The 27,818-nt window shown below is 44.8% G+C and overlaps 1 long non-coding RNA gene across 1 annotated transcript; it reads right to left on the reverse strand.

Annotated features, from left to right (window-relative positions):
- Positions 1-756: 756 nt before the first annotated feature.
- On the reverse strand, positions 757-26,780 carry LOC134354305 (uncharacterized). Its single transcript, XR_010019767.1, has 5 exons — positions 26,696-26,780; positions 20,706-20,918; positions 12,366-12,442; positions 2,618-2,782; positions 757-1,305 (listed from the first exon to the last, which is right to left on the reverse strand). It is a non-coding gene; the product is annotated as an uncharacterized LOC134354305 (long non-coding RNA).
- Between the last annotated feature and the right edge of the window lie 1,038 nt (positions 26,781-27,818).

Consider the following 27,818-nt stretch of genomic DNA (forward strand, 5'->3'; position numbering starts at 1 on the left):
TGCTCTGCACTTTCCCAATTCCGGTAAGTGATACTACACTGTACATTCATTACTTCTACTTTATATAGGCTGTGTATTTTTACATGTTACTTGGTATGATTTGGCAGCTTCATAGCTTAAAGATTACTGGAGAGCGCTTGCGCCGTGTTTTTGCCAACAGCGCTTGCGTGAGATTTTCGCTATAGAGAACAGTTCAGGCAATGATTGTGGAAAAGTACTTCTACTTTATATAAGCTGTGTATTTATCATACAATTCCTGCATTTACTATATGTTACTGTTATTTTAGGTTTTATGTGTTATTTGGCATGATTTGGTAGGTTATTTTTGTGTCTGCGAACGCTCACAAAATTTTAACATATAAATAAATGGTAATTGCTTCTTTGCTTTACGACATTCTGGCTTACGAACCATTTCATAGGAACGCTCTACCTTTGGATGGCTGGGGAAACCTGTATTGATACTTTTTTACGTGAGATTATACCAGTGAGGAAATGCTTTTATCCTGAAAGTTGAAGACAGATACAGAAGGTGAAGGTATTTTTGAAGAACAAAATTGCGCTGGAAAATATCATGGCATCTGTAACGAGGCATCCTTCTTTGATGGTAGGACAACATAGAGGATTCATTACTCATTTAAAATGCAAACAGGGTTTCATCCACCATCAGCATTAGTTGTAAAAACAAAATATTAAGTGTATTTTCATTGCTGATTGGAAGAATATTATATCAATAAAGCATCTCATTCAGAGCTTTAAAGTAACTTTACTTTTCATAAACACCTGTAACATTAAGTTTAGCCTATAATACTTATAACATGTTAAAACCTAAAGGTTAACTATATATTAAAATAATACTGAAAAACCATTAGTAGCTCATGGAATCTATGGAGTCTGAGGGCCTGAGGGAAATGCAAATCACATAGGGGAAACAAGCAGGAAAAATTCCTAACATGGGGAGGTGCCTTTGACCTTCTGCATTGGGTAGGGGTGGACTTGGGGGCTGCTGTTGGAGACCATGAGGGAAGTGGCACCCTCTCTCCCTGGCGCTCTGCCGTGACACACTCCTAGATGGATGCTAGACCAGCCGCTCTCTCTTGTCCATGCTGCAGCCTCTCTGCTTTAGTTTGGAGAGCCCACAGATCCAATGCCAGGCCTCGTTGGCGTCGGAGGCCACAAGATCCAAGCTCTTCCTCATGCCCTTAAATACGACTGTGAAACAGCGGTCGGTGGGTATCTTCGTGACGTACTGCTTCATTCCTTCTGTCTGGTGACCTGGTCTCATCTCCTTGATGTCGTCGATCGAGACTGCAAAGGGTCGGGTGGGGGGAGAGAGTAAAACAGCAGCAGAGATCAGAACAAGAGATTCAGTCACAGATTCACAAGCACAAGAGATTCTGCAGAAGCTGGGAATTCAGGGTAACACACACACAAAGTTATTTATTCACAGCACTTTATCTATTTAGAGATACACTGTGGGACTGGCCCTTCTTTTCCAAAAAGCCACATCGCCCAACACCCCACCTATTTAACAGCAGCCTAATCTCAGGAAAATTTACAATGACCAATCAGCTTTCTTTGAACTGCAGGAGGAAACCCACATGGTCACAGGGAGAATATGCAAACTCCTTACACACGGCACTGGTATTGAACTTTGAATTATTAGCTGCTGACTCCCTGGCCCCCCATCCCTGACCGAGAAGCAACAACATCACACGAACCACTCTGCTATTGTGGTGCCCTAAAATGCTGGAAGAACTCTACAGGTCAGGCAGCATCTATGGAGAGGAATGAAGAGTTAATACTTCAGGCCAACATCCTCCATCAGGTTGAGTCCTACAGACGGGTCTCAGCGTGTGTGTGTGTGTGTGTGTGTGTGTGTGTGTGTGTGTAAACAGTTATGGATGCTGCCTGACCTGCTGAGTTCATTCTGCATTTTGTGTGTGTTGTTCTAACATCTGCAGAATCTCTTGTGCAAAGGCACCATTGTGTTGCTAAACTGTAGAAATTAGGGTTGTGAGGGGTGGGACTTCAATTTTCTGTAACTTCTGCTTGATGGATATGACTCATGTCATGTTTATGGGAAAACTGGATGAACAGAGAAATGGAAATGGACCAGGAAGTGAGACAGAAAGGAGCTTATTGCAACATATGGGTCATATTGTTGAAAGCTCTTCCCCCTGTGGAATGCTGAAGGAATTGGACAGTTGTTATCCTGAGCAAGACAAAAACACACACATACACACACCCACCCACCTACACACACACACACACACACACACACACACACACACACACGCACAATGCTGGAGGTACACAGCAGGGCCGGTGAATTGCCCTGTGATTTGTCTGGCGTTAAACAGGTGGACCGCTGGGTGGTGTGGCCTATTGGGCCAGAAGGACCTGTCTGCACTCAATCTCCAAATAAAACAGAATCAATAAACGATAGAATCCAGGTCACTGGCTCAATGAAGCAGTAACTCTACTGGCCTCAGCGTGGTGCCATACCAGGAATCAAGGACTAATCCCTGCACTTGTTGGTGCCCAAGACAATTTTTAAAAACTTTTAAAAAATACGTTTGGTGTCACACCAACCCTCCAACACTTGAGCAACACTCACACATTTGGCTCCTGGCTGACTTCAGGATCTTTTTGGAATTGTACCACACCGTCCAACAGTCTTCATTCAGCTTATAAAAGTGTGATTTCATCCATGAGCTGGATTTGATCTTCAGCATGTGAGTACCCTTGAGCATGGCGGCAATATCGCCGTCCTTATTGAGGCCTTGGAAGGAACACACAGAGGACACATCAGATGGAGTGATGGCAGAAGGGAAGTGGAGGGTGGGGGGAGTGGGTAGTGAAGGGGAAGTGGAAGGGAGGGAAGGAGTGATGGAACAGACAAGTGGAGAGTGAGGATCTGGTGAGGCAGGGGTAAGTAGTCAGGAGTTAGGAAGGTAGGGGAGAGCAGTGGAGGACAGAGGAAGGGTATTAATGGGTAGGAGAGGGGAAGGTATTGTAATGAGTGGAATAGAACTCCAGAGCACACCACAGGCCCTTCAGCCCACAGTATTGTGTCAAACTTTTAACCTGTTCTAAGATCAATATAACCCTTTCCCCAAATAGAGCACTCCCTTTTTCTATCATTCATGTGCTCTGTACAGGTATTTCTTAAATGTACCTAATGTATCTGCCTCTACCACAACCCCTGGGGTGGTTCCCCACACACACCACTCTCTGTGTACACTCCCTGCTATTTGCCATTCTCTCCCTGGGAAAATATCTCTGGCTGTCCACTCAATCTATCTTTGTTATGACCTCGTACACCCTTCTCAAGTCCCCTCTCACCCTCCTTCACTCAAAGGAGAAAAGCCCTCGCGTGCTCATCCTGTCCTCATAAGACTACATCAGGATGGGTTAAACTAGTCCAGGCAGCATCCTGATGAATCTCCTCTGCACAATCGATTCGAGGAAGGGGGAGATTGGAAGCTTTCAACTGAACTTGGAGGAAATCCATGGTGTCTTGGGGCGAATGTACAAACTCCTTACAGAGAGCAGTGGAACTGCACCCCGATTGGTGATCACTGGCCCTGTGGAGCGTTGCACTAACTGCTTCTCCACTGTGCCGTACCAGTAGCAAGGGGAGTGAGATAATTAATGTGGGTGGGAGACTGCAGGTAAATAAAGGATCTGTGAGGTCATGACGTGTCATCGAGAGATCTGCACAGAAACAGGCTCTTCGACCCATCGTTTCAATGATGTCATCTATACTAGCCACAGAAATCAGCATTTGATCAGTAGCCTTCTACAACTTGGATATCCCAGTGCCCCAAAGTCTTTGGAACACAGCCCACTTCATATAAAAAAAGATACAGCAATTGTGCCTATACATTTATTTTTACCTTCATCGACTTCACAGGATTGTGGATTCCAGCCTTCTGTGCTTCCTCGAGGACCAAACGATTGCTCTTTCCATTTCCCTATGTTCATTGACCTGTCTTCAGGCACCGGTTCCCTAAATCTGAGAACTCTTCTGCAGGCTCTGCGTTGCCCTCTTCCACTTCTCTGCCCTACTCTTGTCTGTCCCCTTTGGAGTTTTGTCTGCCACTTCCTCATTCGCTTCCTCTCTCCAGCCAACTTCTCCGGGGATCTCTTTCTCTTGCCCAACAATTTTATTCCCCTGCTCAGCCGCACCCTTCTCTTGCCCACTTGCACATTGGTGAAGTCACCCAACCCACCCCTCAGCCTCTCTTCGTCGTTCTGCTCCTGCTGATTGCTGATGGTTCCTTTGCCCTCACACCCATTTTCCTCCCTCTCATCCTCTCGATTCTGGCGTTCGTCCACTGGGCTTAGCTCCAGTTCAGTTGCTTCTGTTTGGATATGCCCACGAGCCGGTTCAGGACTTAGCCTTCGATCTTCCAGAGCCGGTTCAGGACTTAGCTTTCGATCTTCCAGAGCCGGTTCAGGACTTAGCCTTTGATCTTCCAGAGCCGGTTCAGGACTTAGCTTTCGATCTGCCAGAGCCGGTTCAGGACTTAGCCTTCGATCTGCCAGAGCCGGTTCAGGACTTAGCCTTCGATCTGCCAGTCCCTGTGACAAGATTCTCCGCTCGTTTCCTCCATCCCCTGATTCTATACTCCCCTCCTCCATATTCTGGCTTCTAACCTCCAGATCCACAGTGTTGATTCCCTTGACCGGTGGTCCAGAGCGTGAAGCAAAGCCCCCTGGCTTCAATTCCCCAGTGTTGGGCTTCACTTCGCAATCTAATGGCTGGGCTGTGCCGATTACGGGCTTGGCCTTCACAGCTTGGGGGCGCTTCTTGACGAACTTCTGGCAGGCCCACCAGCCGATGGTGATGATAGCGCTGCCCATCGACAGACCAAGGACCACCAGCCAGAATATTTCGCTGAATTCCATTGACTTTGTGTGTAATTCCAAGAAAACGTTGATGAAGCAGCTCAGCACCTCAAGGAGTCTAGCCTCTCCTCGTGCACTCAGGTGAACTGCACTCAGCCGGCAGTTTGTGGTCAGTTACTGGTCGTAATGACTTCACAATCCACCTCATTATGATCAAGCATGTGACTGCAGGAAAATACAGGTTGATATGGACACAGAGGCACATAACAGAAAACATCCCCTCCTCCTTGGACTCTTCTGCATTTCTCACTGCCTCAGTAAAAGAGCCGGCACAATCAAAGACCCCTCCCATATTCTGTCTTATCCCCTCTCTCATCGGGCAGGAGATAGGAAAGCACAAAAACACTTTCCAACAGGCTCGAGGATAGCTCCTACCCTGTCCGTCATTGAATTTAGGACAGACACAGTAGGAACAATTAAACTCTTAGATAGGCACATGGATGAGTGAGAGATTGAGGGCCATGTAGGAGGGAGGGTTACATAGATCTTAGATTAGGATCAAATATCAGCAGAAGATTGTGGGCTGAATGGCCTGTATTGTGCTGTAATGTTCTATGTTCTATTGAATGGTCCTCTACTGTGATAAGATGGACTGTTGACTTCACAATGTCAATTGTTACAATCTTGCACCTTATTGTTTACCAGCTCTGCACTTCAATGTAGCTGTTACACTTTATTCTGGATTCTGTTATTGTTTTACCTTGTTCTACCTCAATACACTGTGTGATGTTTTGATTGGTATGAACAGTTTACAAGTCAGGCTTTTCACTGTATCTCAGTACATGAGACAATAATAACCCAACAGCAAATAGTGAAAGTAAAGAGTGAAGCCTCTAGTGACGGGTGTTTGTTGGGAGGGGGAGAGGAGGTGTCCATTTTCATTTCAAGGGGTGGGGGAGGTGATAGGCAGGAAAGGTGAAGAAGGAATAGGGGGAAGCACAATGGGTAGTAGAAGGAGGTGGAGCCATGAGGGAGGTGGTAGGCAGCTGGAGGAGGGGGCAGAGTAAAATTGGGATGGGGGAGGGAATTACCGGAAGTTGGAGAATTCAATGTTCATGCCAAGGGGCTGGAGACTACCCAGATGGTATATGATGTGTTGCCCCTCCAGCCTGAGTTTGGCCTCATCATGGTAGTGGAGGAGTTGGGAATGTGAAGCAGAGTTGAAGTGGGTGGCAACTGGGAGATCCTGTCTGTTGTGGTGGACGGAGCGGAGGTGCTCAATGAAGTGGTCCCCCAATCTGCGTCATGTTTCACCGATGTAGAGGAGGCCGCACCGGGAGCACCGGATGAAATAGATGACCCCAACAGACTCACAAGTGAAGTGTTGCCTCACTTGGAAGGACTGTTTGGGGCCCTGAATGGTGGCAAGAGAGGAGGTGTAGGGACAGGTGTAGCACTTACGCTTACAGGGATAAGTGCCGGGTGGAAGAACCGTGGGGAGGGACGTGTGGACCAGGGAGTCACAGAGGGAACGATCCCTGTGGAAAGCGGATAGGAGTAGAGAGGGAAAGATGTGCTTAGTGGCAGGGTCCTGTTGAAGGTGGCAGAAGTTGGGGAGGATAATGTGCTGGATCTGGAGGCTGGTGGGGTTGTAGGTGAAGACAAAGGGAACTCTGTCCCTGTTGTGGTGACGGGAGGATGGGGTGAGGATCGAACTGCAGGAAATGGTGGAGATGCATATGAGAGCATCATTGATGATGGCAGAAGGGAAACAACGATTCTTCAAAAAAGAGGACATTTGAGATGTCCTGGAATGGAAAGCCTCATCCTGGGAGCAGATCCGGTGGAGACAGAGGAAATGGAATAGGGAATAGAATTTTTGCATGTGGCAGGGTGGGATGAGGTATAGTTGAGATAGGTATGAGAGTCAGTGGGTTTATAGAAGATGTCAGTGGAGAGTCTGCCTCCAGAGATGGAGACCGAGAGATCGAGAAAGGGGAGAGAAGTGTTCGAGATGGACCAAGTGAACTTGAGGGCTGGGTGAAAGTTAGAAGCAAAGTCGATGAAATTGACGAGCTCAGCATGGGTGCAGGAAGCAGCACCAATGTAGTCATTAATGTAGCGAAGGAAAAGTTGGGGAGCAGTACCAGTATAAGTTTGGAGCATAGACTGTTCCACATGACCAACGAAGAGGCAGGCATAGCTGGGGCCCATGCGAGTGCCCTTGGTCTGAAGAAAGTTGGAAAAGCCAAAAGAGAAGTTATTAATTGTGAGTACTAGTTCCGCCAACCAGAGGAGGCTGGTGGTGGTGGGGAACTGGTGAGGTCTATTGTCCAGAAAGTAGTGGAGGGCTTTGAGGCCTTCTTGATGGGGAATGGAACTGTATAAGGATTGGACATCCATAGTGAAAAGGAAGCGGTCTGGATCGGGGAACTGGAAGTCATTGAAGAGGTGGAGGACATGGGATGTGTCCCGGATGTAGGTGGGGAGGGATTAAACTATGGGTGACAAAATGGAGTCTAGGTAGAGCAGATACAACTTCGGTAGGGCAGGAGCAGGCAGAATCTATGGGTCTACAGGGGCAGACAGGGTTGTGGATCTTGGGGAGGAGATAAATTCAAGCAGTGCGGGGTGTGGGAATTTTGAGTTTTGTGGCTGAGGATGGAATGTCTCCGGAGTTGATGAGGGTGGCGATGGTACGGGACACAATGGTTTGATTTCGTTCTTCACCTTTCCTGCCTATCCCCTCCCTGCTTCCCCTCCCCCACCCCTTGATCTTTCCCCTTACTGGTTTTTCACCTGGCACCTAACTGCCATCTCCCTCCCACCCTCCCCCCACCTTCTTTATAGGGCTCCTGCCCCCTCCCTCTTCAGTCCTGACGAAAGGTTCCGGCCCAAAACGTTGACTGATCATTTCTACGGATGCTGCCCAACCTGCTGAGTTTCTCCAGCGTGTTGTGCGCGGTGCTTTGACCCCAGCATCTGCAGAGAATTTTGTGTTTCCAATGAAGTGACGTTGCATTTTCATGATCTCATACATTATTTTTCTTATTGCGCTTGCTCAGTTCATGACATCCTCGTTAGATATTCGTTTCGTCCATGATATTCGTTTCCTCGGCCCGAGACATTGACTGTTCATTTCCATGGATGTTGTCCGACCTGCTGAGTTCCTCCAGCGTGTTGCGCGTGTTGCTTTGACCCCAGCATCTGCAGAGAATTCTGTGTTTATGATTCGCTACTCCGCTGTGAAGCCTTTTCGAGGTATGCCTACCCTGAAGAAGTTTAAATCTTCCCTTCGACGGGAGTTCAGTGAGACCCTCTGTGATCTCCGCCTCTCTCTGACTCTTCGACTACATCCTGACTCACAGCCATGTCTCCTTCCTGGGAATGTGTCTCCGCCGCCATCTTGTACCGCAGGGATTCCATCTCTGGTTCCAGGCCTCCCAGTTCAGGCCCAGCGAGGATCCCAGGTACCTCCGTTTTATTGACCGCTGCTCCCGCAGGATTCTCCGCACCACGCTCACTGCCATGTGGAGATACGTACAAGCCCTGTCACTCTCTCTGCCACCACTCCGGGCCTTGATCTCCACCGTCTGCCGTGGACCTCTCCTACACTTCATTCTCCGCCGGATTCACGCCTCCAACCGCCATTTCTTCTCCGTTGTGTCCAAGAAGGACCACAACCTCACCGCCTGGAGCCCACGACGATGAGCTCCTCCAGCCCGGACCCTGACCCCTCGGACCTCGACTTCTCAGGCCTTCGGCAGGCTGAAGACCCATCCACCTCTGACTCTCACCCCGACTGGAACCACGGCCTCCCGGACATGGGCACCAGCCCTCGGCGGGCCATGGACTCACTCGCTTCCCACTCGGACCACAGTTCTGGTGCCCTGCAGGCCACAGGCTCCGCCAACCCCAGCTGCAGGTTCAGCTTCGACCGAGGTCCTCACTCTCTCCAGACCGGGACCACTCTTACTGCCGCTGGTTCCTACTGCTCATATTATTCCTCCACTACTCTCTATCCTCCCTGTGACTCCCAACCTTCCCTCTACGCCTCATCCTCCCCTAACCCCGCACACCCTGAATATCCCAAACCCCCCCTGAGACTTCCCACTCTTTACCGTCCTCTGACCCCAGCCCCAACCCTTGACATGTCTTCACCATCCCCTCTCTGAGACAGAATGCTCTGTCCTTAGCAAGAACCTCACTTTTGTTTCCCTCCATCCACACCTCCGTGAATTCCGTGCCCGCCATGACACTGAACTCTTCCGGCGCCTACGTCTCCAAGCCTACTTCTTTGGTAAGGATTCCCCTCCCCCCACTGATGACTCCTTCTCCCGTCTTCAACCCTCCTCCTCCCCCTGGAAGCCCCAGCCGGGCCTTCTATCTGCACTCGATCTTTTCATCTCCAACTGTCGCCAAGGCATCAACTGTCTCAACTTCACCACTCCTCTCTCCTGTTCCAACCTCACTCCCTCTGAACACACTGCCCTGCCCTCCACTCTCTCCGCACTAATCCCAACCTCACCATCAAACCCTCAGACAAAGGTGCTGCCGTAGTAGTCTGTCGGACGGACCTCTACCTCACTGAGGCCAAAGAGCAGCTCTCTGACACCTCCTCTTACTTACCCCAGGAACAGGGCCCCACCAAAAAACATCAAACCATTGTCTCCCATACCATCACCGCCCATATCAACTCCTGAGACATTCCAACCTCAGCCACAAAACTCATAATTCCCACACCCCGCACTGCTCAAATTTACCTCCTCCCCAAGATCCACAAGCCTGATTGTCCCGGTAGACCAATAGTTTCTGCCTGCTCCTGCCCCACTGAACTTGTGTCTGCCTACCTGGACTCCATTTTGGCACCCATAGTTCAGTCCCTCCCCACCTACATCCGGGATGCATCCCATGCCCTCCATCTCTTCAATCACTTCCAGTTCCCCAGTCCCGACCACTTCATTTTTACGATGGATGTCCAGTCCTTATCCATTTCCATTCCCCATCAAGAAGGCCTCAAAACCCTCCGCTACTTTCTGGACAATAGACCTCACCAGTTCCCCACCACCACCACCCTCTTCCAGTTGGTGGAACTGGTACTCACACTTAATAACTTCTCTTTTAGCTCTTCCCACTTTCTTCAGATCAAGGGTGTAGCTATGGGCACTGGCATGGGCCCCAACTATGCCTGCCTCTTCGTTGGTTATGTGGAACAGTCTATGCTCCAAACCTATACTGGTACTGCTCCCCAACTTTTCCTTCGCTACATTAATGACTACATTGGTGCTGCTTCCTGCACCCATGCTGAGCTCGTCAATTTCATTGACTTTGCTTCTAACTTTCACCAGCCCTCAAATTCACTTGGTCCATCTCAGACACTTCTCTCCTTTCTCGATCTCTCGGTCTCCATCTCCGGAGACAGACTGTCCACTGACATCTTCTATAAGTCCACTGACCCGCCTAACTACCTTGACTATACTTCTTCCCACCCTGCCACATGCAAAAATGCTATTCCCTATTCCCAGTTTCTCCATCTCCGCCGCATCTGCTCCCAGGATGAGGGGTTCCATTCCAGGACATCTCAAATGTCCTCTTTCTTTAAGGATCGTGTTTTCCCTTCTGCCGTCATCAATGATGCCCTCACCTGCATCTCCTCCATTTCTCGCACTTCGGCCCTCACCCCATCCTCCCGTCACCACAACAGGTACAGAGTTTCCCTTGTCCTCACCTACCACCCCACCAGCCTCCGGATCCAGCACATTATCCTCCCCAAATTCCGCCAACTTCAATAGGACCCCACCACTTAGCACATCTTTCCCTCGCTACCCATCTCCGTTTTCTGCAGGGATTGGTCCCTCCGCAACTCCCTGGTCCTCACGTCCCTCCCCACGGTTCTCCCACCCGGCACTTATCCCTGCAAGCGTAAGTGCTACACCTGTCCCTGCACTTCCTCTCTCACCACCATTAAGGACCCCAAACAGTCTTTCCAGGTGAGGCAACACTTCACTTGTGAGTCTGTTGGGGTCATCTATTGCATCCGGTGCTCCTGGTGCAGCCTCCTCTACATCGGTGAGACCCAACGCAGTTTGGGAGAGGGCTTCATCGAGCACCTCCGCTCCATCCGCCACAACAGACAGGATCTCCCAGTTGCCACCCACTTCAACTCTGCTTCACATTCCCAACTCCTCCACTGCTATGATGAGGCCAAACTCAGGTTGGAGGAGCAGGGAGGGGATAGGCAGGAAAGGTGAAATACTACTACTACTACTACTACATCGAGTCAGGCCTCGGGGGCCGGCATTGGGCACGATGACGGACTCTCCACTTCTCCGTCTCCCTCATCAGGGTGTTCAGTTCATCTACATTAGCCGTGCCGCTGTCTTCTAGGAGCGTGTTGATCATAGTCTTGGGAGGGCGCCCAGAGTTCATCCTCCCATGCTTGGGCTCCCAATATGATGACTAGGCTGGCAGGTAGCTCGGGGTGGCATGGACAGTGCCCCCCTAGTTGCAGTCTTCTCGCCTCAACTCATAAAGAAGAGTGGGGATAAAAACTGAATTATTCACCTCAATCTTGAAGTCCTGAGAATATATAAAGATATGTTGTAGCGTATTCCCAAAGGAGACTAAAGACAAAGTCCCCAGGATTGAAAAACCAGTTTTCTCTGAAAGCTTGAACATATGAAGTCGAAGCAGGGGTACACCAATCAACCCCACAAACTTGATCTAACCTTAATATGATCATGGTTGATCTGAATGTAACCTCACCTCTGTTGTCACCCCTGCTTATTTCTACTCTACATACCTTTGCCTTTAAAATATTTAACTATTCTGCTTCCACCACACTTTGAGCAAAGACTCATAATACTTTCAGAGGTGCACCACATCACACAGTGTATGGTAAGTAACATAGCTGAACATTGAAACTGGCCATCCTCCTGCACTGAATTCTCAACACATTTCACAATCCCTTGCACATTTCACGATCTCATCCGACTCCAAGTTGTAGAGGGTGTTAAATGTATCTCAAACTTCCTTTCTGACACTTGCATAACTCTTCCTCCACCTTCCTAATCTGGCTTCTGCCCCCTTCTTCTCCAGTCCTGTTGAAGAGTCTTGATCTGAAATGTCAACTGTTTATTTCCCTGCATGGATGCTGCCTGGCCTGCTGAGTTCCTCCAGCATTTTATGTGTGTGTTTCTCAAGATTTTTCAGCGTCTGCCAAATCTCTTGTGTCTCTGGCTTCCCTAGCTCTATCTTTTTACTCTTCCCTTTCAGATGGCTGTCAAATGAAATAACAGAAAATGAAAGATCTACTCAGCACACAAGAACACTAGAAAGCAGGAGGTGGAGTAGGTCACCAGGTCCCTCTAGCTTACCTCATCATTAACTATGATCATGGCTTCCTGGCTGATTTATGCTGGCCTCAACAACTCCTTTACCCCAAACCCTTCAATCTCTCAATCTAGAGACAGATCAAGTGGTGTCTGCAGAGGAAGAAACAGAGATTTTACCTGAGCAGGATCGTGGTAGCAGTGTAGCAACAGATCAAAGAGGCTGCCTTATCACTTACTCCAATGCCAAAGGCCACCTGGTCAGAAAATGAAATGTCAGGTGAAAGTCAGCTTGGTGATGAGATCGGTGGACATGAATGTCCTACAGCCAGCACAAGGGACAAGGTAGCTCAGGTATCAGCACAGTTGTTCCACAGCAACTGACCGATATGAAGACTGTGGTGAGCAGCTAATAGTATGCTGCATGGGTTGTTTATATTCACAGACCTGCCAAAAACCCTGCATGATATGTTATGAAATATGGGGGAAATCCTGTATTAACCTTCAACAGAGCCCAAAATCCACCCTGTCCATCATGGTAATAAAGTCAGCTTCATTTTCAACACATGTAAAGCCATTGAAACATTTTGCAGATACTAGAAATCTGGAGTAACACACAGAGAAAATGCTGGAGAAATTCAGGCAGTGTGGAGGGGAATAAAGAGTCGATATTTCGGGTCAAGACCCTCCATCAGGACTGGAAAAGAAGGGGGCAGATCTTCCACCGTTTTGTACGCATTACTTGTAAAGCCAACCATGTTACAGCATTAACAGCTGAAGTCTTGGCCAAGGACTGTGTGCTGGCATCTCAGTTTGTAGCCATGCTTAGCCCTGCCTTCGGAACTCAGTGTGGTCAGGAGTATCTTTGTCACAGCTCTCCAGCAATCTTTTCCAACACTTCAAAGGCACTTGCCTTAACTCCACTCCTTTAGCCCATGGAACCTTAGTTGCTCTATTAAACACAAGTCTGCTGTGATCTCTCCACTTGACAATATTGTCAGAGAGGGATACTGTCACAACCAGGGGTCATTAAAAAAAAATTATCAGTTAGTATGTGGACTGTATTTTCTCAGTGGAAATTCAGTTTTCCTGGATTGCTTACCTTTTACGTCTAATTGTTCACCTTTAGATTAACTCTGGTTTTCACTTCCTTCTCCAGGTGTCTCACTTGGTGTTATGGGGATTTTTAAGCTCTCTTTGTATTTATCACTTTTATCCATTTTGGGATAATTTAATTAGCACAGTTATTTTCAGTGTATTGAATTGTAGTTGTTGGCTTTGGGGAATATTGCTTTGTCTAAACACCGATGTTGTCTGATTTCTCCTGAATTCCTACGTGCTCCAGGATGCATTTCGGGGGGGGGGGGGGGTTTGCCAGCCCCTCTTTGCTGGGTCATTGTGGATCCTTGTTTGGTGAAACTCAGACAGGGTTCTTCTCTTGTATTGAGTGATTTCAGTATGTCAAGATTCTGTATAGTTTACTGAGCTCTTGTAAGTTTTTCTGGTTAATTTTCTGCAATAAATCTTTAGTCTTGTTTGAGTTGCTGAAGCCTCTGTGAATCCTGCACTTGGACTCGCCAGTGACCCTCACAGAAACAGGCCCTTCAGCCTATCGAGTCTACACTGACCATTGTCCCACATTACGCACATTGATCCTATTTTTATCTGCTTTGTAATTGCAACAACTTTTCTGTCCATCTGAGGCTACCCTTATGCCTAGATATCCTGAGAGACACACACTAGCACCCATTTATAGTAGACTATTAATCTACCAATCCTCATGCCTTTGGGATGTCGAGAAAAACTGAGCACTTGGAGGAAAACCAGAGAGAATGTGCAAACTTTTCACAGACAGCATCAGAGATCAGGATGAAACCTGAATCTCTGGTGCTGTGAGGAAGCAGCTTCGCTACCTGTGCTACTGTGTGGGTGTTATGCTCATGCCTGTCGACTGGCCAGCTCAACCTGCTACTACCTATGACAAGATGACGTAGTCCAAATCAGAAAGCTCCCAAAGACAAAGCTGAGCAAGTCATGCACAAGCCTCCTCCACTAGATATATTGCAGCTAATAGGAAAGGGTATGCAGGAGCAAAGAAATATAATCAAAATAGGACCCCACAGTGTTGATTGTGCATCCTGTCTGGTTGCATCATGGGCTGGTAAGGGAACACGAATTCCCAAGAATGGAAAAGCCTATAAAAGGTAATGGATATAGTCCAATCCATCGCAGGAAAAGTGCTCTCCCTGTATCTACAGGGAGTACTCTCATAAGAAAGCAGCTTTCATTACCAAGGATCCCCCACCATCTAGGCCATGCTCACTTCCCACTGTTGCCATCAAGAAGGACGTAAGGAGCATTCGGTCCTCCACCACCAGGTTCCGGAACAGTTGTTACCCTTCAACCATCAGGCTGAACCAGCATGGATAATTTCATTTGCCTCCACAACCTATGGACTCACTTTCAAGGATCTTACAACTCATGTTTTCAGTATTAATTAATTAATCAATCAATCAATTAGTTGTTTGTTTAATTTTTTATTTGAACATTTTGTCTGCTTTTGCACATTGGTTGTTTGTCAGTCTTTGTTAGTGTGTAGATTTTAATTGATTCTATTGTACTTCTTTGTTCTACTGTGGCTGCCTGCAAGAAAAGGACTCTCAGGGCAGTATATGTGACATATACTGTACATACTTTGATAATAAATTTACTTTGAAATTTGATTACTTGATGTGATAATGTTTTGACTACAGTGGAATATACAGTATATCATTGGAATGTTAATTTTGTGCCTTTTATTAAAACATCAAGACCAACTGGATATTTTGATCATCTGTAAAATGTAAAGTGGTGGAAGAATAGGCATTAGGTTTACACCCTTACTGAAATCACAGTGAGGTCTGGACCAGAAAGAGGCCCCTGAATTTCCATTTGCCTTTCTCCTGCTTCACAGCAGAAGCTGTATTATTGTTAGATTGTGTACAACTATGCATTACGATGATGTAGCAATGAAAGTATGCTTGAAAATACTGCTGGTCTGTCCGGTCGGGTTATGGATGCTACCATGGCTCTTGTAGCTACATCATCTTCTTGATAATAACCAGGAAGTGACAGCATGGCGCCTACATCCAAATAAAGACACATTCCTTGAAGATGAAGATCAATCCATCAATATGAAAGTATTGTGGCTGCTACCCAGTTAATGGATAACAATCAACAAGATCCTTTGTGCATGGTCTGCCAACATAAAGAAGTATTATCAACAAACAACCCTCGTGCAAACCACCAGTAAACCTACAAGTCATTATTAATTCATTTATGGGAATGTGCATTGCATTGGCAAGACCATGATTTATTGCCTATGCTTAATGATTCCTGAGAACTTGGATGGTAATTTCCTTCTTGAAATGCTGCAATCTTTTTGGTGAAATTATGCTGTTGGGTAGCAAGTTTCAGGATTGAGACCCAACGGCAGTGAAGGGACTGTGATATTCTTTCGAAACAAAGTGGTGTGCTAGTGCCACTCAGAAAGGCAGTGGTTCTTGCACTGTCATTGGTGACTAACATTGTGGGTTTGGGAGGTACTGCTGCGTGGATGTATTTTGCAGATGCTTCTTACTGTAGCCAGTACTGGATGACTCCGAGTACTATTGGAAGTACAATCATCTGACTTGCTACCATGTAGATGGTGGAAGATCGTAGGGGATTTGGGAGATATCCCTCGGAATTTACTATCCCCTAAATTGAGCAATTTAGGCAATGTGATTTTCCTTTTTCCTATTCCCTGTCGAGTTCTTCATCAAATGTTGAATTATTTATGCAGATTAGCTAGATGGGGTTAGCTGCATCAGTGGAGTACACTTTGACCAGTGACCTCAATTCTAGTACCACACTTGTGTCAATTCAGTGTGGCACCAGAATTGACTGCGCTGCACACTGCTGATGTGTGAGAGCATCACAAGTGCTATGGCTATTACCTGTATCACATTTGGCATGTGTCACACCACAAACTTAGCAATAGAAATTTACAGAGAAGTTGATAGCATAGGTGACCATTCAGCCCATTGAGCCTATGCTAGCCAAAATAGACTCTCAGTTAATCCCAGTTCCCTGTTCTTTGTCTATAGTCCTGAAGTCTCTTCAATTGTTCACATAAGTACTTCATAAATGAGTTGAAGATTTCTAACTTCATCTTCTGCTCAGATTTGTTCCACTCATTGAGCAGAGTAATTTCTATCCAACTCCTCTCTGATCCTTTTATGAATCAATTTAACTCCATGCCCTCTAGATACCGACCTCTTTGCTAAGAGTCCTTTCTGTTTACTCAGTGCAGGCATCTCATGATCTATGCAAAGATATCATTGAGAGTTCAAAAGTCAACTCCCAAACATTGAACACTAAAGAGCCAAACTGTAGAGTCAAAAAATTCTTTTAACCTGCAAAGATAACCTTATAGTTTTGCATTTCACTAATTAACACTTGGAGATACTGTATACTTTCAAGCTGTATATTTAAAATTCAATGCCTATGATAGCTTTCCTGATCAATTAGTTTCTCAGAGAACTTCCCTAATGCTAAGCAGAGTAATCAATGTCATCCAGAGATGCTAAAAATATCTGAAGAGGAATCTTGGAAAATTTATTTATTGATCCATCTCATAATATCCCTATAATTATAATATGGTTTTAGTCTATCTTGCAAAATACAAACTTTAGCATTAGATGCATGCAAAGCATTCTAGAGCTGGGTAATATGAAAAGAATCTTCATCCTAAACAATCAAAAACAATCTAAATTTAATTGACAATCTAAGCAGAACAGATATAAAGATTTATAAAGATTAGCCAACTACTTTCTAATCTTATGCCCTTGTGCAGGAACAGTGCAACAACTATTCAGACTCTGAAATCTTCTGTGGCCTAATTCACTCATGATTAATGATGGGAATTTACAATTAAATACTCTACATGTTTAAGAATTAAAAGCTTTCTGAATATTGGCTGAATGTACAGAACTGTTGGAGGAGCTGTGCACTATCCATTGCAGTAAGAAGGAAGTATTCAGGATCATTGCTGATGTGGCTGGAAAGAGATTGCCTTCAATTTTCAGAGCAAACAATGTGACTGATCAAATTAGATTGCTTCTGTCTTCGGGGCCAAACATTGTTTGCAAAGTTACATGCAGTGCAACAGTTTTAATTTTGTTTTATTGTATGATTGGTATCTATCAGGCTGGTACATCTCAATGCTATAAATCATTTCAAGGATTCTGTTGAAATCATGGTAGTAAATGTGCAAACACATCATAGGCCAACAGCTGCAAAATCTAATTTGAAAATGTATTATTACAAGCAAAGAACTGGAGTGTCTCAGATAATGTCACTTTTTTGGGTGAGCACTTCAGTATTAGTGGTGCTAAGTATAATCTTTTAATGGAATCTGTTTCATAATACACGTTGGGTGCATGATTATTAATTTACATGTAAATGAGGTGTGATATCTGATGAATTGTCTGTGATATGTCTCACTTGATTTTTCATTAATATTCAGGTTGTAAACTTGGGTTGTTTATTCCTGAAATGGTTTTTGTAGTGTTAGTTAACAATGTTATTCCCTATGCCACTCAGTTGGCCGCTCCCACATGAGGGGTTTGCATACTGTACAAGCAGGGTTTTCAATAAATTACATTTCAGTATTCTGCATGCTGGCATCCAGGTGTGTTCCGCACTATCCCTCAATAACGAACATAACAATTTCTAAATACTGATATAATGTCCTGGTTAAGAATATATGTTTTATTGTTTTCCTATTGCTCTCTTGTAAGGTACTTTACTTCAGCAGCTTTTCTGCAAAACACAGTGTGATCTGTTAATTAAGCTTCAGAGACTAGTTTTTTTTTGGTTTCTGCTGAGATAAGAAGCCATTTGCATAGCTTTGGACTATTGTGGCAGCCAGTTGGGTTTGGCTTGCTCACATTCTGTCCAGTGGGACGCCATGGAATATTCCAGAGATCTGTGTGGGATCAGATTTCTGTGTGTGACAGTGGGTTGGTTTTGGGTCTTTGCTGGCAAGGTGTTGGAAGAAGAAGGAGGTGTGGAGAAGAGCACAAGGGAAGATGCTTGCAGAATCCCACCCATTTGTATGAAGTGCTTTGTGCAGATGAATGGTCCCAAGGAGAATGCGCCAATACTTCTGAGTTAGCCAGTTTGCCAGTCTTCAAAGGAAATTCAAACTGTGGTTATTGACATAGGTTCAGGCACATGAGTAATTAAAGTGAAGCATCCAACTATCCAGAAAAAAGCTCCAATGTTTATGTGCACATTTAGACTAGTTTAACTGTAATGGGCCCTTTTATTTTTTCTACTAACTGTTTGTTAAACTTAAAATATCTGTAAATGTACTTCCACTTTAATTTTATGCCAGTGTAAGGTCTGTTATTTGTTGGTGAATAATAACTTTTCATGGGGCAGTATTGGTATATCATTTACCATGATTTTCATTCCCTCAACAGAACTTTCCAACTTTCCTGTTTGATTGAACCCAAATCATACTGACCCTAGGCATGTGCTGCTCATTGTACTTGGCCTTCTCACTGTTACCCATGCAGTAATGAATTACGTGACTGTTAGCCAGAGTTAGTTAACAAGCTTAGTTTGTTATGAGTCTCCGTGTGAGTGTTCCAATTTTTGGGGACTCATCTGGGATGAAATGCTGTATGAATGCTGTATAAGAATTGATTAAGCAGCTTATTTGTGTGTTGCAACCAATGCTTGCACCAGTGTTTGTGGAAAGTGAGGTGCATCATAATGGAGGTACTTCATTGTGGATGCCGCAGAGATTAAGATCTGGTGCAAAAGGAAAAGATTATCCACTCAAAATGCTTGTGTTCTGAGTGAGGTTTCTGTCTGAATTCCAGATAAAGTGCTGTATAGAACTTCGAGCTCCGTGAAAGTATTGGAGAAAGTTACAATGATTGATCGGCATTTTGACGTATCAGTTGTTAAGGATATCGTGTTAGTCCAGACTACCAGTGATGTGACTGAAGTCATGCTGCCCAATAGGATAGGAGAACCTGGAGAGGTGGGGCCATGGCCAGTCCAGATCTTTAGAGATGGCGGGAGTATAACTGAGGGTGTTGAATATGCTAAGGACGAAGATTTTAAAGGCGTTGATCTCTTTTCTGCGAAATGAGGGGACGGATTTGTCTGATGTGAAAGGTCTAATAGGTCCCTCAGTGGGCGTTTTAAATTCAAGCTAGGTAAACAGCTGCATTGTTTGTGCTGTAAGGGGTCATTCAGCCGGCTGAGATAAAGCGGTTAAGGGTGGGGCAAGGTGAGAAGGGATACTGTCACGTGACATAATTGCTCTACACATGTGAATGACTCACGATGCACCTCGCTCTCTCTCTCTTGCTGAGTGACTTAGAACAGTAAAAGTGGTGGAAGATATGATGGAGGAGCAAAATATTTCCAACAGTTGCATAATGTCCTCAATTGTAGCCCCTGCTGTTAAAGTGACCCCTGGTGCCGCACAAGTTGAGGTTTTGCAAAATGAAGTGAAAAACCTGTTGGCTGAGGTACCTGGCTGAAGTCTGCTAGTGCTACAGAAAAAGGTGACACTTGTACTAGGAAACCCGACCCATCTGTAGGACTTACTAAGCAGAGGGATGCTGCTGAAAGGGGTTTTCTGATGAGGGGAAGTGACTGGTATTTTCTGTTACAACTGTGGAGAGGATGGGCTTACAAATGGGAGTGTGAAGGACTGGAAAACCTTCGGAAAGTAACCTAGCGGTTGCTTAAACAAAAAGGAAGATGGAAATTTCTGGAGGAACCTGGTAGGTGGAATGGCCTGGCATCTTGGAGAAAATACATCCCAATCAGTATATCAAGGGAAATATGAAAGTGCAAAAGACTATTCCTGAAGGTTTGGTGGGACCAGGCTCTGAAGTATCCATATGGATTGGAGGTATTTATGCTAGAGCCATATTTGAAACAGGTTCTCAAGTTACTTTACTCTACAGGTCTTTTTACAACTGGTATTTGACACATTTACCATTGATGCCACTCACTGCCCTTGAGATGCAGGGCTTAGTGCTGATGATTATTCATATGATGGGCTATTTTTCATTGCAACTGACGTTTTCAGAAGCAGATATTGGAGTAACTGAGATTATTGATACACTAGTGTTAGTCTCCAGTTTAAAGGGTGAAGCTTCCATTCTTGTGGGGGAAAATACTTCCTTTATGAGAAGGCTTGTGGGAGCATGCAAGGAGAAAGATGGAGAGAATTTTTTGAAAAAACTTGCCCATTCACATAGTGTTCCAAGCTGCTTTGAGAAGGTGCAAGTCCCACCTAAGCAGGATGATGAGTATAAACGAGGAACTATGTGATATACCTAGTTTAAACCTGTTATGTGCTGGAGGAGTAGCTACAGTGACTCATCATCATTCCAAATTTGCTGGAATGCCCAACACCTCAACCCTCCTGGTAGATGCTCCAAAAGAAAGAAGGGTCACGCTTACCTGCAGGAGTGCTGGTGAGACCTGAACTGCAACAATCCTTTGGCTGTCCATGCAAACGGGATGACAAATACCTCAGGGAGAGAGGTTACCCCTTAGACGTGGGATGCCGATAGCACATCTTTTCCCTGTGAGAGTGATGTCTAGTTTTCCGGTGAGAAATCCAGGACCAACAGTCTCCTGGAGTGGAGAAGTTGACATCGAAGTCATTCAGCTCTGGGGAATGGAAAAAGAGACCAACTGAGGAGATTTTGGAGTTCAAAGATGTCTTTTCCACTGATGAGTTTGAAGTTGGTTGCTCCAACAGTACTCGCCACACCATTAGGGGCACTCTTTTCTGGGAGAGGTCTTACTGGTTAGCACCAGCAGAGGTTGAAGATGCTCAGCAGCACCTGCTGAAACTGCAGGAAGCTGGAATTATCACTAGTCGAGAAGTCCCTATGCGTCATCTATAGTAGTAGTGAAAAAGAAGAGTTGGAAGGTATAAATATGTGTTGATTATCAAACACTGAACAGACGGATAGTCCCAGACCTATACTGTTCCATGGATCAAGGATGATCTGGCCTGCCTAAGTGGAGCCAAATGGTTCAGAGTGTTAGATCTAAGAAGTGGGTATTATCAGATACCAATGAGTGAAATTGATAAAGAGAAGACAGCATTCATATGTCTACATGGATTCATTCAGATTGAAAGAATGCCCCAGGGCATACCAGGAGTACTGGCTACTTTCCAACTTGTCATGGAGTAGACTGTTGGGGACATGAACCTGCTTGAGGTACTCATGTACGTAGATGATCTCATACTCTTTGGGTCAACACTGGAGGAGCATGAGATGAGACTACTGAAGGTGTTATACTGGCTGAAAGCTAAAGGTTTAAAACTGTCACTGGTGAGTGCCAGTTCTGTAAGATGTCAGTCAACTATGTCAGACACATAATCTCTCAAGATGGAGTGGCTAAGGATCTGTCTAAGATAGAGTCAGTAACCACATGGCCAAGTCCCATGAATGTGAGTGCCCTCGGATTCTGTGGGTACTATCAGAGATGTGTGAAAGACCTACTCCAGAGTAAGCCACCTTTTGAATCAATCTCTGGAGTGGTTACCCTCCCTTAGTGAAGAAAGGGAGGAGAACAAAAGGAGAAGAAAGCAAGTCCTTTGGAGCTATTGGGGGAAAGATGGGATGCAAAGTGTGAACTGACCAAAGCACCTGTGCCTGCCTTTGCGACTCCCGCCCCCCCACCAGCTGCTGTACGTACTGCACACAGACATCAGCCAGGAGGGATTAGGTGGTGTTCTATATCAAAACCAAGGTAAAGGGCTGAGACCTGTTGCCTTCATTAGCTGGAGTCTGTCATCATCCGAATGAAACTACCCTGCACACAAATGGAAGTTTCTGGCATTGGAATGGGCAGTGGTGGATAAGTTAAGTGACTCTGTACCGTTCAAGGTGAAAACTGACACCAAACCACTGACTTATATTCTGACCTCAGCGAACTGGATGCACAGATCATCGCTTGCTGGTGGTGACCTGCTCATGATTTCAGCCTTAAATATTGGCTGGGAAGTCAGAAAATGTGGATGTGTTGTCACAACATTATCGTGAGGTGCCAGCGGAGTAGAAGGACACTACTGCCATTGCTGTTAAAACAATGTGTCAGTTTTCCACAGTTGGGAAATCAGAGCAAAGACCATGGCCTGATAGAGCTGTTGATCATTTGGGAGCTTCTAGCCATGCCATTCCACAAGCATATTGCAACATGACCACGCTGAATACAAAGCAGTTGCCCACCTTGCGTCTTGCGGAATTGGCAGCTGCCCAACAAGACGACCCTTGTAAGGGTACCATTTGCTCATCTGTTGTCAAAGGGGATATAGCCAAAGCTGTGAAGACAAAACACCCTACCATACCCCTACTGATGAGAGAATGGGACAAACTGGAGTTGAGGAACAATGTTTTATACAGGGTTACCTCTCCTCCAGATGGACCCCGGCATTCCCAGTTGTTCTGCCTGAGAAGTACCGGAAGATTGCACTGAAGTCACTTCATGATGACTCAGGCCACTTGGGATTTGATTTGTTCTATTGGCCATGAATGAAGCCTGAAGTTGAAGAAAACTGTTAATCATGCATCCGATGTGTTAGGAGAGAAACATTACCTCAAAGAGTTGCTCCATTATCTCATTTACAATGCATAGGACTATTTGATTTTCCTTTCCATATAGCCTGATTCCAGCAATGTGACAAAATGTCTTGGTTATCATGGATCACTAACCCAGATGTGCTCAAGCCTTCCCACAAAGGATCAGAGAGCATTCACATTTTCCAAAGTGCTATGGGAGAAATATTTTATTCATTATGGTCTCCTGAGAGAGATACACAGTGATCAGGGAAGGGATTTTGAGAGTCCGCTCATACATGAGCTACTGAGCATCCTTGGAGTTGAGAAGTCAAGGACCATACCATATCACGCTCAAGGTGATCCTCGGCTCAAAAGATTCAACAAGCTATTGCTATACTTGCTTGGAACTCTGGATTCCAACAACAAGAGCAAGTGAAGCCAGTATATTGGGCATTTGATACGCTGCTACAACTATACACAGAATAAACCCACTGGTTACTCACCATACTATTTGATGTTAGGATGCAAAGCAAGATTACCTGTAGATTTTTGTTTTAGAATCGGCCGTAAGGACTTGCAGTAGAAGACATATCCCAAGTATATGTCTGACCAGAGGAAGGTACTGCAAAAAGCTAATGAGCTAGCAGCGATTTCTGCGACTGAGCAAAACCAGGGAAACAAGAAGAGATATGATCAAAAGATCTGGTTCTCCCAGCTGATACCTGGAGACAGAGTTCTAATAAGAAATTGGGGGCTACAAGAGAAACGTAAGTTGGCCGACCACTGGGTTTCTATGCCTTACGTAGTGGAGAGCCAGATGCTAAGTTTGCCTCTTTTCAGGATGAAGCCAGAGAATGGGAATGTCCCAGCAAAATTTTCCATTGGAATTATCTTTTACCCCTGGAGGGGGGGAAGAGAGAGAGGAGGGGGGGAGGAAAGAGAGAGGAGGAGGAGGAGGAGGAGGAGGAGGGGGCAAAGAGAGAGGGAGGAGGAGGAGGAGGGGAAGAGAGAGAGGAGGGGAGGAAGGAGGAGGAGGGAGGAGAGGAGAGGAGAGGAGAGGATAGGATATGCTTTACCAAGAGTTGATGAAGAGACATCTGAATCCCTCAGCCCTGACCTGGGTATAGTGCGGAGGACTATAAGTGGCCAGTCAGACGTGGTAATGGACAGTGAAGGAAAACTGGGCTCAAATATAATTAGAGATGAAGCTGAGTTCAGTCAGGGGGTAGGAGGAACTGAGTTGCCAGAAGGTAACAGTGATAGACAGAGTGAGGCATCCCCAAGTAAACAGGAACAGTCACAAGGAGTGCTGAAGAAGGTGAAGATGAGATTAGGAGGTCTCAGTGAGTCCAGAAACCTCCAGGTAAGCTGGAAAATGATGCACCTTGGAAACAGAGTGTTGTGTCAATCCCAATGGTGAGATATATTACGACTACTTACAAATGGATTGGAGGTACTGTAATCACAAAATTCATTTAAATGATGTATTATTAGTAATAGATTGATAAGTTCCTAAGGCTTACATCATGAGGACATGACTATTTTTGGTGTAGGGAGAATGTAATGCCCTGATTAAGAACATGTTTTATTGTATTTCTACTGCTATGCTGTTATGTATTTTATTTCAGCGGCTTTTCTGAAAAATTGAGTGTTTTCTGTTAATTAAGGTCCACCGACTAGTATTTTGGTTTCTGCTAAGATAAGGAGCCATTTTCTCAGTTTAGGAATGCTGTGTCAGTCATTTGGTTTGTCTTGGTAACATTCTGTCCAGTGGAATGCAATGGAACATCCAAGAGAGCTGGGCGGGATCAGATTTCTGAGGGACAGTGGGTTGGCTTTGGGTCTTTGTTGGCAGGTGTTGCAAGAAGAAGGAGGTGTGGAGAAGAGCACAAGGTAAGATGCTTGCAGAATCCCACCCGTTGTAAGAAGTGCTTTGTGCAGACAAATGGTTCCAAGAAGGATGCACCAATACTTCTGAGTTAGCCAGTTCATTCACAGCAATTGTCAAGGGAAATTCAAACTGTGGTTGTTGACATAGGTTCAGGCTCCATGAGTAATTAAAGTGCACATCCAACTATCCAGAAATGAGCTCTGGTGTTTATCTGCACATTTAGACTGGTTTAATTGCAATGGGCCCCTTTCTTTTCGTTAAAGTTAAAATATCTGTGAATATACTTCCACTTTAATTTTATGCCAGTGTAAGGTCTGTTTTTGCTGGCAAATGTAACTTTTCATGGGGCAGTATTGATACAGCATTCACCACAATTTTCATTCCTCAACAGAACACTCCAGCTTTCCTATTTGATTGAACACAAATCATACCGACTCTAGACATTGAATGTGTTCTTCTCACTGTTACCCATGCAATAATGAATCATGTGGCGGCTAGCCAGAATTAGCTAACAAGCCTGGTTTGTTACAAGCCTCAGTGAGAGGGTTACACTGAAATAAAAGCAGAAAAAAAACACTTTAGATCTCTGTGTCTCTTTCCACAGATCCTTCCTGACCTGCTGAGCTTTTCCAGCATTTTCTGTTTCTATTTCAAACTTCCAGCATCTACTTTTTTTTAGATTTTCCTAAATATTGTAGGATTGTCACAACCTGAAATTAAAATAAACCAAAATGCTGGGTCTGATTGTGCAAGCCTTCCAGATTCAATGCCAAGTTCAACAACGTCAAATAGTTTTTTTTACTTTATCCTCTTGCAAACTTGCTTACATGTTCCATTACCACACATTCCTAACAAGCACTATCATCTCTTTTTGTCACCTAACTTTCCTGCACTTTCTATTAACAAAGAGCTTCTCCTCAGTTCCCTCTCCTCTGTTTCCTCTGTCACTGTATCTGAAAACTTATTTACTTTCTATTCCCAGAGATAATAACAAACCTGAAGTGTTGACTCTGTTCCCCTGCCCACAGTTGCTGCAGAGGGCAGCCCCACAGTTGCTTGCTGTCATTCAAATTGATTAAGAACACTTGCACTGAATCATCTATCTGTAAAATGGTACACAGGATATGATTATTATCTCAGGGGGCTCAGTGATGTTCTCATTTGTAGAGGGAATTCTTGTGGATGTTGTTCAGTAGTAGATAAAAACGTAACTGTGAGATGTCAATCATTTCCGTAGGAGACAACTTTGTTGGTGGTATCAGTCATTTGTACCGATGTGTTTCTTTGCTGTTTCAAATCATTGGGTTGAGTCACCTGCATTACCCTGTTACTTCCACTGCCAAATGGGCTTCAACATCACAAGGCCCCAAGTAGTGTACCCTGACACCTAGACCCTGAAATACAGTGAGGCCTTTTTGAGAACTCACTGCTTTGAAAGCCCTGTGAACTGCTTGAAATCTCTATGATTGTCAAAAACGTTAAGTGTTTTGAAATAGAAATAAATGGAAAAATTAAAGTAATTTGAAGGTTATTTAAAATACTTTTAAATTCACTAAAAGCATTATAAGTAGACCACTTAACTGCATTTGATTTTCACTCTGTTTAAGTGAATGTCTGATGCTTTCTATTCCCACCAAGCCCTATATAAAGTAGGAATGCATATGAAGTGCATCTGGCCTTTTGATCTGTACATCAGTCTGTCTCTGCTGTTCTCAGCAGTGGGTCCAGTGGCAGAGCAGTAGGTCCACCTCTGAGCACTTGTCCAGCTTCTGTATTGCAATGTCCAAGCAGGGAAATCAGAGAATTTCAATACCAAGCGGAGCACAGTCAACTGTTCTTCTTGGATCTACAAGCTAAAGTAAATAAAATCTCACCCCACCATCTCATGCTGTGACATCACTCACCTGGAGAAACAAAAGCCCTTTCAGTGTGACATCTCTTGCATGTAACAGAATGAATCCCACCTGTGCGACATTACTTACCCCCTTTCTGTATGGCCAATTCATTTGCAGAGCAGTGTGCTATTTCTGTAGCAAGAAAATCTGCTGTATATCACAGTACCCATCTGCAGAGGAGAGAATTCTTAGCATGCGACACTGTAGGGGTGAAAATTCTTGTGGCATGACACCAATTAATTGGAAAGGAATGCACTCTTGCTGAGTGACTACAGTCAATTATACAGTGTCTATAAAATTATCAGTTTACAGGGTACTTTGTGTCTGAATTTATTTGCATGAATTGCCACTTGTTTCAGATTTGGTTCTTGTTTGGAATGAAGCACACGGCAGATGTCACACTTTAACCCTTAGCCTCTCTCCACCCACACTTTTAGGAAATGAGTCAATCTGTGTTGCCTCTTCTACACCCACACTTGTGCCATCTTCAAGACTTAATGAGGTCTGTTATTGCAGTGCTAGACTTTGGCTTAATGCTACAGCTTTTTTGGTATAATTGTAGCAAGAAGATAGTGGCACGATATATTAAACTGCAAAGTCTGGCATGAAATAATAGCACATTTTACTTTGTATAATAATAATTGAAATGCACAGGCACAGATTAGCTATGATTATAATTGCAGAAATTTGGAAGTACATTCTTCTTCTCAGCTTGCCCATCAACTAAGCTTCATTCAGCTTCCCAATCAATGTCCTACATTCAATGTGGTTCACTAGCTTTGATTTTATGTTTCCTGCCTTCTGTTCCATCTCCCTGCCTTCTGTTGCAAGCACTCTTGGAAGGAGAATAACCCAAATGTTTCTTCATATTCTGTGGATGTTATATAGCAAGATATGCTTTTGGGACACCCATAATTTGAGAGCTGGTTTGAACCTATTTCTTGTGCAGGGGAATAATTGCTTTCAGTTATCCACCATGCATTTTTAAGTTTTCCATTCCTCTACTGAATTAAATATTCTTGTTCTCTGCCTTCTAGGTTATTAGATTCATATATGTAGTCTAATTCAGGAAGCTCAGACATGTTTATATTAATACCTTTCAGCTTAATTTTTTTATGTTGTGAACAATGGAAGCTTATTTCTTCATACTCTAGGGAATTCTTCTCCAGCTCCTCTGCCCATTTACCATGTGTTGAAGATCTTTGTCCAA

This window comes from Mobula hypostoma, chromosome 11 (assembly GCF_963921235.1).
Source record: "Mobula hypostoma chromosome 11, sMobHyp1.1, whole genome shotgun sequence".
NCBI lineage: Eukaryota > Metazoa > Chordata > Chondrichthyes > Myliobatiformes > Myliobatidae > Mobula > Mobula hypostoma.